The sequence below is a fragment of the Macrobrachium rosenbergii genome, chromosome 12 (genome assembly GCF_040412425.1).
Source record: "Macrobrachium rosenbergii isolate ZJJX-2024 chromosome 12, ASM4041242v1, whole genome shotgun sequence".
NCBI lineage: Eukaryota > Metazoa > Arthropoda > Malacostraca > Decapoda > Palaemonidae > Macrobrachium > Macrobrachium rosenbergii.
In genome coordinates, this window is record NC_089752.1 from 63300320 (window position 1) to 63310696 (window position 10377).

Genomic DNA, 10377 nt, shown 5'->3' on the forward strand with positions numbered 1-10377 from the left:
TTCACCAATAAACAGATAAAAAGTTATTGGTCTTCCCTTGAGACATTCATGTTTAATCTGTTGAGAAAAATATGTTTGGTAATGTAAAAGTAAGTATACCTTAGCTTAACCAGACCACTGAGCTGATTAACAGCTCTCCTAGGGCTGGCCCGAAGGATTAGACTTATTTTACGTGGCTAAGACCCAACTGGTAACCTAGCAACGGGACCTACAGCTTACTGTGGAATCCAAACCACATTGTACCGAGAAATTAATTTCTATCACCAGAAATAAATTCCTATAGGTCTTCATTGGCCGGCTGGAGACTCGAACGCGGGCCCAGCAGAGTGCTAACCGAGAACTATACCGACCCGTCCAAGGAGGAACTTGTTTGGTAATGTAGAATGTAATTGAAAACATATGGAGAAAACAGAAAAAACATGAAAAAATCATCTACGACTTGCTTTAGTCAATTAATCTCTCTCTCTCTCTCTCTCTCTCTCTCTCTCTCTCTCTCTCTCTCTCTCTCTCTCTCTCTCTCTCTCTCTCTCTCTCTCTCTGGGATGCGCAGAAATAACGAAAAACTCTCCAGCTCTTTGGACAACGTCAGCAGTTTCTTAATTGGGTAATTGAATACGTGACTTTTACGAAAAGTACCGTGTTTGAAAGTTCGCTCGTGCTGAAAGACTGCGGCTATTCTTTTAGATATTGTGATCCACGTGTTCAATGTAGGGACGAATTATGGTTGCATACACACACATTATATATATATAAATATATATATATATATATATATATATATATATATATATATATATATATATATATATAAGGCAAATGCCACGAAGGAAAGAGTGAAACAACGGAGTAAATGCTAGGCCTTTGGACTAGAATGGTCATTTAGTAGTAGACTGAATAGAAATATAAAAGTAAGTTTACAAAAGATGTTGCATAATTGATTCATGAAGTTCCATATCTTTGTATCTTCGTGATTCAGTTACACACACACATATGTATATATATATATATATATATATATATATATATATATATATATATATATATATATATATATATATATATTGCTACATCTTCCCAAGCATCCAAGCTACCAAAGCTTTAATATAAGAGTCAGAAGTAAGAAATACTGTGTTTTGCTTAGCACTGCTTGACAAGGAAGGGCGAAGGAATAGTGGCCCATCCTTAAATCCTTTAACTACACTCTCCCACTTTCTCTCTGTGAACATGTGACTGCTGGAAGTTCCTTTGTTTTCAGAACAAGGAGCCATGAGAGGATTAATTTTGGCCAGAGGAAGAATAGAGCTGGCAATAAGGATTAAGAGAGAGGTGCATGTGGCCTTGACTGACCACACAGTGACCCTGAATTAAATGATGCGCACATGTAAACGAATGACACTAGCTCCATCTGAACGAGGAAGCAGCATAATCCCAGAACCGAGGTCTTAAAAGGACTGTCCTACGGAGCGAGACGTTAGAGACATATCTGGACGAGGTCAAGTCACCATCCTTCCCTTTGCTTTCCTGCCTCCTTCAGAGTGCCATTCCCCTCCCCAAGACCCACTTTGCCAGGGCCTTGGTCTTCTTACCAGTGAAGCCCCTTAACCCTTAAGGGACGGCATAATTTATCAATGGGCTGCACCCCAGACCGGGGAAACTTTGAGGTCGGCAAAATAAAAAAAAAAATCACATCAATGGAAAGAGAATGACATGTACATTCACCCTGTATAAAAAAAAAGTCTAAAAATTTACAAGACAATTGTAAATTTTACCAACTTATATGTTTTTCCTAATAAATAATTTTTTGGGATTTTGTAAAATTATTATTACTGCTCACACAATATCAAAACAGATAAGAAATAAAAGCAGTAACAAATTGTTAGCATATTTGTTGTAAAATATTCACATAAATTTATGAGAAGGAAGATTTAGTAACTTTTTTTACTTTTACATGCTTTTTCTAATATTTCCTTGCAATTTTCTTTGTAAAATTACATTTACGACCAACATACTATCGTAAAAGACAAAAACAAAAAACAACAGCAACCCCTTCGTATATTTACATGCAAATTTACAAAAAGACTCATGTGAGAAAGAGAGATGCAGTACCTTCCCCCTTGAAGTCACAAGCATTACTGATACTGGCTTAACTCTCACGTCTGTATAAAAGTTGCCATTAGTGAATTTATAGCATATAGAAGTATTGGCACCTTTGTTTCGAATCATTATTACCATAACAGTGGTGCGTAATTCTGCTTCACACTGAAGCACAATCCGTCCACCTCCCCAAACCTGTTTTACTTCACACTGAAGCTCAATCCGTCCACTAAGGGTTAAGTCCTCCTCCACTGTCATTTCCATGCTGAAGCCACTTCTGTTACTAAAGTTCTTTTCATTCAGTCACCAGTTTAATTCTCTCACTGAACTTCCTACTTTATTTCCAAGTGCCAGTATTACATATCAACCTCGCCTTGTTAGTGCAATGTTATGTAAATTCCAGTGTTTGAGTGATTACATAAAATTGTGTGTTCAAGGCACCTTTGGCACCCTCTGTGCGATGCCTTGTCTTACTCTTATTTTTCCTGTGTCTTTACTGGCCTTTAAATCTCTCAGTTACAGAGGGAACATTAGCCATGGAATCCTTCCTTGATTGTGCCTTGCACGTCATGAACCCCATGATGCCCTTATCAGCATCGTCATAGCGATGGATATATATTCAAGTGTTCATAGTCTTGTATTATACTTAATCTCTCAGGCCTGACCTGCCTGATTAGTTCATTTCATCCTCTGATTGTTTACTAATGTAAATATACATAATCTTAAAACTTGCCCTAATTGTTTACTTACAACTACCTTGTGAGTAGACCCCTCAGCTCAGTTATATCCCCCTTTTCTTTGTTTATTATGATAACCTGAATCAACTGCAGTCAGAAATAAGGAATTTATTTTGGTAAGTAACGTATTCTTTCATTCAGTCAATAACTGGTGCATGATAAGCATTCCCCAGGTTAAAATTTTAATGATGGCGACCTCTGCTTAGAATTCCTGCAGTCTGCAATTGCAAGACTGACCCCTTATCATCTTTTGCAATATTGCACCTATCAGCCATTAGCTATGCTAGGGCTGGTTGCAAGATAAGAAACGAACCTTAGCATAAAAATCCACAAATGCACAGTCAAGGAGTTTCACACAATAAGTACAGTGGTATGTTTTAATTTATGGTAGGATAGGAAGGGAAATTGTGACTGAAAATATCAATAGGAAAATGTTAGGCCACTTGCATGCAACCCATTTATCGAGAGTGTTAGTGACTGTTACACAAGCTTTTGATAGTCACCGCATGAGGCCTTGCATGATTTTCACATAGGCAAGCTAGGAAAAGTGAAAAGTGAATTACAAAGTGTTGTATAAAGGAAATAGTGCCTACATTTCCTCCCTGTGTTATTCAGACAGTCTGTCGTCTTGGGATTTAACTGGGCACATGTTAGAACCCATGTGGGTCACCCAGCAAATTTCCGTATTGCTAGAGTTAAGATTTTACTCTCTCCCTCTCTCCCTCTTTCTCTCTCTCTCTCTTGAAGAGGTTACAAATTCGTTAGGCAAGTGTATAACTCTTCATTATAGAGTAAGTCTCAGAAACGGTGTAAGACTTTGTTCAGGTCACATGAGCCAGTAAACGTGCTTAATATATGCATTTGTATAAATTCCTCCATAAAGCAACGCACACGATAAATTCTGTCATTCAAGGCATTTCTATTCAACAAATACCCACTATTTCATTCATAAGGGCAAGTAACCTCCAAGGCTTAGCACAGAAAATTTCGCTCACCGGCCTCCTCTCTCTCTCTCTCTTTGAGGAAGGTTTATTTTTGTGTGTATGTGTGTGTTTTGTGTGTGATAATCTTTTGTTTTGCTTAAAGTTTGTTGTGACCACATGGTCTTCATATCATTCCCAGTCTAGTTTTTGTAAAGCCTAAGAGAACACTTTTATTTGGGTTCCTCTATAAATAAGCCGTAAGCAACACAATATGTTTTCTTAAGCGCGCGGTCATTAGGGGAAATTCACCCATGCCACTATTGTCCTTCTCGAACCAGGTGCATGTGCCAAACGACCTTGAGTTGTCAAACCACTGGGCCAGACACAACAAACCTAAGTGTATCAAGCTGAGTAAATAGACCCTTCCGGTCACATGCAAGATTGGTTAAGTCGGGTGAAGAATTTTAGTACGCATGTGATCTTAGGTGAACAATGCCCGAGAATGATAGAATTAAGTTTTATACTTGCATCAGATTGGAGGAAAAGGCTCCTATTATTGTAGGCAAACTATACACATTCTTCATTGTAACTTGTACTTTATCCGTCCCTCGATGGTGAACTTACCAACTCACTCTTATGAGCATATGTAGAAATGTACTTCTAAAACGGTTGTTTTCTAAACCACCAATTTGCATCTGTATGTAAACCTTACCTCCTCTCCACCAGTATCCCCGTGTCTCTCACCACAATTTCTAAGGTTTATGCTACGTCCTTTTTTTGTTGTTGTTATTGTTTCCCAAGTGTTACAACACTCCCTGAGTTCCCGAACCTAACACGTGTTGGGACTCCCCTAAAAATTCCTTATCACAAGGAAACCATATCCAACACACCAGTTCCCTAGGAGGCAAAACCAAAATTTTTGGGAATGGGTAGACGCTCCCTAAACCAAGCCTTAAGATTCACATTGGTAGCTGGTCAAGGACATGTGTGGATTCGAACCCACTTCATATGAGACAACCCCAACAAATCAGTTCCCTGTGAAACGCCATGCCCTACAAGGTAAAACCCAAATTCACGATATTAGCCGGCTGAGTCCGTGCGTGAATTCGAAACTATGCCCTTCGAGGCATACTAAAAGTGTTCATCACGAACAAACTACGTCCTCTGAGACACCGTAAAATTGTCCATCACGAACAAATTACGACCTTTGAGACACCATAAAAATCGTTCATCACGTACAAACTATGTCTTTTGAGACATTCTAAAATCATTCATCACGAACAAACTACGTCCTTTGAGACCCACTAAAATTGTTAATCAAGAACAAACACTGTCTTTCAAGACAAGCTGAAATCATTCCTTAAGAACAACTTATACCTCCTGAGACATCCTAGAATCATTCATTAGAACAACCTTGAGTCTTTTGACATAATGAACTCTGTTCATCATGAACTTCAGACACACTGAATCTGTTCATTTCGAACAATATTGAGTCTCTTCAGACATACTGAACCTGTTCACTCTAACAGCGCTGAGTCTTTTAGACGCACTGAAAACAGTTCAGAATTAACTGGAGCTCTCCAGAAACCCGCCCCCACCCCGCCTTCTTTCGTCCCAGGTATTGTCCTACAACGCCTGTAATACTGGCACAATGCATGCAGAGGACTAAAAAGTATTCACCTGGTTTTGGAAGGGGCTGGGATTGATGAGACAAACCCTGCTGGACTGGGTCCAAGCAAAAGTAGATGCTGCAAAGGAGAGGGATGAAGAACAAGCCAGGTTAGATAAACTTGCAAAGGAAGAACAAGATAGGAAGGATAAGGAGAGGAGGGAAGAACAAGAAAGACAGGATAAACTTGCTAAGGAAGAACAAGATAGGAAGAATAAAAGAGAAGAACAGGAGAAGAAGGAGAGAGAACAAGAAAGAAAGGATAGGCTTGAGAGGGAAGAGAAGCAGCAGGCCCATAAGCTCCAGATGGCCAAGCTGGCACTAACGGCTCCTCTCCAGCCCCTGGCGCATCCACCCTCACCCAGGCTCTTACCTTTATGCCTACATGGTCCGAGGCCAAGCCTGAGGTGTGGCTTGATTGGGTGGAAAGGGTCCTTGGCTCATACCCACTCTCTCCCCCCCATCTCCCTACTCATGGGAAAATTCCTCGGAGGAAAGGGTCTAATTGCCTTCAACGCCTTCCCCAAGGCAGATCAGGGGAAACTGGTGGAAGTGCCCAAGGCGATCATAAAGGTGTACGAGATCACCCCTGAACAATGGAGACAATGATGGAGAGGCCAGATAAAAGAAGCAGGTCAGACCTGGTATGACTGGGCATATCAATCAGACAGGGCCCTCTATAAATGGCTAGAGTCCCTGGGAGTCTCCTCCACTGAGGACATCCTCGATCAGTTCAAGATTAAAATTTCTTGTACTATGCCCCTTCGGCCCTAGCCACCCATGTCTGCAAAAAAGTGCTCATGACCCTAGTGGAGTGCTGTCACCTCGTGGACACATGGAACACTCATCACACCCATGCAAGCTCACTGGGCCACAAGATCTGCCCTTCTTCATTCACCTCTGGCATCCCTCCACCCAAGAACGGGCCTCCATCAAAGGCTCAGTTCAAACGCCCTACCGGGAATCTGCCCCAAAGCCACCCCCCCCCCTGGCACCTTGAGTGCCAAAAAAAAAGCCAAACCTCCGCGGGGGCCATACCTCACAGAGACTATAGTAATGAAGTGTGTCAAGACTGTGGCAAGAAAGGGCATATGTTGGCCACCTATAAGTACTGCCTTCGGCACCCTAAACTGGATACCGTCCTTGCTGTCGTTTGCTCCAAGCAACCTGCCAGGTGGATCGGGTTAAATTCAGTCAGGATCGCGCCCCCTCAATGGATCCAGCCCTCCTTGAGAGCTCCAAAATATCATTGACTCCGGTTCTGAGGTGAGCCTCATCACCAGGGATCAGGTGCCACCTGGTACCACCATCTGTGAAGATGAACATGACTGGGCGGCCTCTCTTCCTGGGCCAAGATCTTGTCCAGTGATGAGACCTCGTAATCCCTGTATGCTGCATGACTGCTGCAGTAACAGCTGCTCCAGCAGATGAGGCCGCACCCCAGGGACCCAATCTGCTCTCCTTCAACCTAACCTTGGACGGTGTCCTGTGGTTGCATGACCAACCCAGAACCTCTGAGGATGAATCCGTCCCTGAATCCGCCGCTGCCCTCCTGATTATGGGGCAGCCGCTTCATCACCATCCTTGAGCTGAGAGAAGCTCATCCAAGCCCAGACGGAGGACCCCACTCTACAGCACCTTTGCTCTGAGGCTGCTACTTCTGGAGAAGATATGAAGGACCTTGTAGAAGATAACTACCTACTTGAGGATGAGGTTCTGTACTGGTGACCTGAGGGTCAAATGAGCCTGCTCAGATCCTCCATAATCTGGTCATAGTTCCTTCAGCCCTCCATCCATTGAGACATCCCCCGCCTTGCCCACGATGGTGTCAGCTAGCACTTCGGGTTACTAGAACCACCTGTGCCCTTGAGGATAAATTCTACTGGCCTGGCCTACAAATGGCAGTCAAGGCCTTTGTGTCCTCCTGTCCTTCCCTACCTACCAGGTAGCAGGAAATCCTAATGACGTGGTCACCAAGGCCCATCTCAGAAACATACCCTCTGCCAGCATCCCCTTCCAGGACACTCATTGATTATTACACATCCCACGGGCACATCAAGAGTAAGTTTGGGAATAACCACTGCCTCACTATCAACGATAGGTTCACGAGGTATCCTGAGGCCATTCTTGTCCAGAACAAGAGCTCCAAGAATGCAGTTAAGGCCCTGATAGCTTTCTTCCATCTTTTTGGGTTCCCTGCCATGATCCAAACAGATTAGGGTGGGCATTTTATGTCCAAGGAATTCCAGGATGGCATGGCAAGCCACTGGGTCAAACATTTCCATTCCACCACTTATCACCCGGAGAGCCAGGGCATCATAGAGCGATTCCAGCAATCCCTCTCCATGATATTGACGAAGCTTGAGCACGAGGGAGGAGTCTTGGGAGGAGAACCTCCCCTAAGCCCATTTTGCTGCATGCCATGCTCCCTCCAAGACAACGGGCAACAGCCCATTTGAACTCTTATATGTCCACTCCATGCGGGACCCCCCCTTGATATACTCTGTGAAGTCTGGGCTGACCCAGCAAAGACATATTGGGCTACAGAATTGCCCAGCATCCAAAAGAATCTCTGGGCAGCATGGGCAGTTGCTCAGGCAATGGAAGCAGCCACCCAAGAAAGAGTTAAATCAGATTTAACAAGACAGTTCAAACCCGTTCTTTCGATTTGGGTCACCAGGTCCTGGTCCTCCGGACTGGGACCACAAGGCCCCTGGAAACTCACTTCACAGGCCCCCACAAGATATTAGGAAAAGAGGGGCCCTGAATTACCTTGTTGATTGTGGAAAAAGGAGAGCCAAGTGGCTCCACACAAACCTTCTCAAGCCCTATAAGACTCGGTAAGAAGACGAGACTGAGGATGAACCTCTGCCTCCTGAGGCAATAGTTGGCACTATTACCTTGGCATCCAACCCCTCGACCAACTCAGAAGTATTAAAAGCTGAAATTCATCTGTATTATCATTTTATTCATCATGCAGAGAGAGAGAGAGAGAGAGAGAGAGAGAGAGAGAGAGAGAGAGAGAGAGAAACTATTTTGTGTTTAATGTTCCATTTCTTTCCACTGAATATGGGATATCATAAAAAATAACATTCGTCGCATGTCATGTAAATCTGATAAATAAGGTATTGATAATTTATAACATTATAGAAGAATACTAATAACAATATAACAACAATTACCATGGGGATCAATGAACAGAACAAAGGTGAAGGAAAAGAAAAATGATCTACAAAACCTTACAACTTCCTCACATCCTGGTTCAAAAACAATTACAAAAAATTTCGATAATGTCAGTAATTAATATATATATATATATATATATATATATATATATATATATATATATATATATATATATATATATATATATATATATATATATATATATATATATATATATATATATATATATGTAGAATCTAGTGGTCACTTTTACCAGATACATATGTAATTGCATTAGCCACAATGCCCTCTTAACTTCTCGAATTCTTTGCGCTTTTTTTGGATATGCTTGTCACTACAAAGCCGTAAGATCCAAGCGCAAGAAATTGAATAGACTGTGGTGCCCGGTCACGGGAAATGAACCCGCGTCACCATAATCACAAGGAGGTCACGTTGCCGACCTGACCACGAGAAGGATAAAAGTCTGTTACCTCTCGTACATACATATACCTGTCGTTTTCAGATATATTTATTAGAGCTGGAATAGACCCATCCTCACCATCGTACCCAAGTGGGCAATCGTTTTTATTGCTTTTTAGGCTGATATATATATGTAGAATCTACTGGTCACTTTTACCAGAAAATTGTTAGGATGTCTAACAGTTTTTTTTTGCAATTACCTACATCACTTAGGCCAAAAATAACAAAAGAATTCATTACTTGTAGACTGCTATAATAATCTTCACAGGTAAAGGAGAGGCTCAATGGAAACAATTATATGTCTCCTTTTATTCTTTTAACCTGAACCTATATAAATTATTTACTTTATATGGTACACAAAGATAGAATCATTTTCCCAGTATTGATTTATTATTTGGCAGCAGCTGTAGTAACCAAGAAAAATAAATACCTGCCATTCTTACTTTATATGGTCTCTCTCTCTCTCTCTCTCTCTCTCTCTCTCTCTCTCTCTCTCTCTCTCTCTCTCTCTCTCTCATAAACACCTTCCTGGTAAGTAACACGGCATTCCCAGTATTCTAGAAGTGTCGGAGGTATTTATTTCTTCTGAATAGCAGTCTTGAAAAATTATGTAACACAAACAAAGTATATAATTACTGAGAGGAATTCCTATATACATCTGAAAATATAAACTTGAATAGGTGAAATTCCTATTTATTTCCAAGAATGTATGATAAGATATGAGAAGTTAGTCTTTATTGCTGAAATATTCAGTATAAGTGACATACACTAGTAAATATATTCGTAAGTCACGCATAGTCAAGAGAACTTTATAAGTCTATGTGTATGTCTGAATGGTAAAACCAAGGTAAGGCAAACATTAATGTTGGTCTTTTATATAAGAGTTAGCCCAGCGTTGATAAATCCGAATTTCTAGAACTACGTATGGTATCCCTTGTCAACTGGGTGCTAGGTTATTGATAAAATTATCATCCAGAAATGGGGTTAATATATAATCAGTGATATGCTCATTTGCAACCATTATTGTAATTGTGTCTACTGATATGAGAGCGCTCTCCAATGTTATTGGAGTACAATTAGAAGGAATAAATGATTGGTAAAAATTTTCATTCTGTCACGTCTCTCTCTCCTTCATTATAATAAATCTCTCTTTTTTGCCATGCTAGTAGAATACTAGGCGGAAACATAAAAATGATGAACATTATGATTAGTTTTCTGACGGATATACAAATAATTTTTATCTATAACATTCAACTGTGATGTAGCTGCCTTTCACAGATTCAAACAGAATGAGAGAAAATGACGAAAG